At 43.2% G+C, this 3,007-nt stretch overlaps 1 non-coding gene across 1 annotated transcript; it reads left to right on the top strand.

Moving 5' to 3' along the window:
- The first annotated feature begins 2,221 nt into the window (after positions 1-2,221).
- On the top strand, positions 2,222-2,355 carry LOC115032497. The gene has a single exon (XR_003838162.1). It is a non-coding gene; the product is annotated as a small nucleolar RNA SNORA17 (small nucleolar RNA).
- The last annotated feature ends 652 nt before the right edge of the window (positions 2,356-3,007 follow it).

The raw sequence follows: 3,007 nt of genomic DNA, 5'->3' as shown, positions 1-3,007 counted from the left end.
ATAAGATGGCTTAGTGGGTGAAGTGCTTGCTGCCAACTCATATTCCTTTTTTTTTCAGGGGTGCCCTATAATCACCCACATGACTATTATCATGAGAAAATTCCCTGGCTATTTAATGAGGTTAGAGTAATTTTAGAACCATCATGTCTCTAAAATATTAGGAAATACAACATAGAAATACAACAAGAATAAAATTTTAATAAAAACATCTTGGAAATACAAGAATTTAGTGGGATATTAAATGTAATGAGTATATAGAATCAATAGCATTTTCTAATGCCAATAAATCCACAGAAAGGCAAATAATAAAACCAAGCCTTTCACTTAGAAACAAAGTCTACAAAACAATTAAAAATCAGTATGAAACCAAAGAACATACCTAGACCCCGGCACATATGCAGCCGATATGCAGGTTGATCTTCATGTGGGTCTCCCATCAACTGGAGAGGGAGCAGGGGCTTACCCTGACTCTTTTTTTTTTTCTTTGAGGGAAGATGAAGACATTCTGGGGATGGATGGCATGATAATTGTACAATTATGCAAATGTGCTAATGTCACTGAGTTGCCCACTTAAAATCAGGAAAAATAAAAGTAAGTAGATCATTTAAAGAGCATAACTCAGAAATCAAACTGAGCTTACGTTGTGACAGTATGGTGCCACATCACAGTGGAGATATGGGTATTCAAATGGCCTATCAGGTGGAAAAGACAAATATTTAATGCTTTAAAAAGCAGTACAAAAAATACAGATTGGACTTGGAATTTCCTCTAGAAGACTGTGTTAAAGACTTGCTCCCTAAGCCAGGCTACTGAGAGATGGCAGCATCTTTCAGTGGTGGGATCCATTCAGAAGAAATTAGGCGAGTGGAGGTATGTCTTGAAAGGTATGTCAGGCCCCTCATTTTTCCTTTCCAGTCTCCCTCCTCTCTCCCAGCTGCTAGGTGACCAACTTCCTTGACTTTGTGCTCTTACCTGCTTCTTCACACACCCACAAGTAACAAAGCCACCTGAACCCATGAGCCAAAAGAAACATATCCTCCTTGAAGATGCTTATCTGTCTCTAGGACCTCCCAGAGACAGAGAGTTGCTAACACAATATATATTCATGGAAATGCTTTATGTTTAAGATAAAACTAGATACCCAGTGTGACGGTGCATGCCTTTAATCCCACCATTTTGGAGGCAGAGGCAGGGGGCTCTCTAAATTCAAGGCCATCATGGTCCACAGAGTGAGTTCCAGGGAAGCCATGGATACACAAAGAAACCATGTCTGGAAAAGAAAAATGACAAAAAAAAAAAACAAAACCAAACCAAACCCAAACAAATAAACAAACAAAAGATAATGTTAAAATGCTAGTATCAGTGGAATAATATATAAATAAATTTAGCAACTGGGGAAGTAATACTTTCCTTGAAACAGACTAAATGAACTGACATCTATGCTGTATGTAGAATTTGTAAAAAGCTGCTAGAACAACAATTTAAATGGGCAAATGAATACAAACAGAAAAAATACATAAAAAGAAAATCCAAATAGCCGATTGTATCCAAAGTTCTCTTCACATTCACACGTCTTCCCTTCACACCAAAATATAGTATATTTGGTTGGTACACCATCCAAGCCAGGATTCTTTCTGTCTATAATTAGTCCTGCCATCAAGAAGTTTTGATGTAAAGGGGACATGGAACTTGTGGGAGTGGCCAACCAAGAAGAGGAAGCCCATGCCTGGAGGGAACCAGAGGCAGGATAGCCCAGAGACCTAGGATAGAACCAAATACAACTGGCAATAAAAAAAAAAAGTCAATGAAGTGATTTCTTATGATATTCTACTCTGCTCTTAGACTGGAGCCTACCACAATCATCATCAGAGAGGCTTCATGCAGTAACTGAGGTGTGCAGAAACCCACAGTCAAACATTAGGTGGAGCTCGAAAGTCCCAAGCATGAAGGGGAGGAAGGATTATAGGAGCAAAAGGGGTCAAAGACACCAGAAAGACACAGCCCACAGAATCAACTAACCAGGGCTCACAGAGGCTCACAGGGGCTCACAGAAACTGAATTGGCAATCAGAGAGCTGTATGGGTTTGACCTAGGTCCTCTATATGTATGTAATGATTGTATAGCTTGGTATTCTTGTGGGACTCCTACAGTGGGAGCAGGTACTGTTTCTGACTCTCTTAACTGCTTTTAGGACCCTTTATCTCCTATTAGGTTGCTTCATCCAGTCTTAGAGGTGTTGCAGGTGTGGCTGCTGTGTCACTTGTACATCAGTAGGTGGCAGAGAGGAGAGAGAGGCTAGGTCTGTGTTATGACCTCTGGAAAAGGGGAGCCCGAGACAACCACCAGTCCTGCAACATGGTGAAGTCTTGGCCTGTTATGCCATTAGAGGCCATGTCTGGGTCTCTTGCTTCACAGCAGCTGAGGTCTTTAACCACCAATGGCCCTGCCTCTGGAGGACATGTTGATTTCTGTCAGGCTGTGCAGCACTGGCCCTGGGGGATGAGAGCAGAGGAATGGGTCCCATCCCTAGCCAGCTACAATACTTTGGAGAGCAAGTACCCCACATGGTTGTGGATGGGCTGACCCTAGGGATATGAGCATGGGAGAACTGGCCCTAACTACTCCTCTCCTGTGCAGTGGTGTGGATGAGAGAGAGAGATACCCTCCTTGCCCCTCACCATCTACAGCAGGCAGGAGAGCTGGCCTGGTGCCATGAAAGCAGGAGAGCTGGCCCTGTCCCTCACCTGCTGTGGCACTCAAGAGAGTAGGCCCTCTGTACCTCACCTGGACAGTACAGTAGAACAGACCCTGGATGTGGGGGTTGCAGGTGAGCCAGAAGCCAAAGGCATGAGTGTGGGAGAGACGTTTAAGACTGAGTCACCATGGGTCCCTCCAAGATAGCGCTCCATGCGGAAGAGAATTGTGAGTGAAATAAAAAACAGAACTGTACAAGAAGGACAGATGAAAAAGAAATGGTCCTGAACAGGTCAGGAGTAGGATCTGCAGT

Source organism: Mus caroli, chromosome 1 (assembly GCF_900094665.2).
Source record: "Mus caroli chromosome 1, CAROLI_EIJ_v1.1, whole genome shotgun sequence".
NCBI lineage: Eukaryota > Metazoa > Chordata > Mammalia > Rodentia > Muridae > Mus > Mus caroli.
Note: the sequence above shows the minus strand (reverse complement) of the source record. Positions and strands in the feature narration are given on the sequence as shown.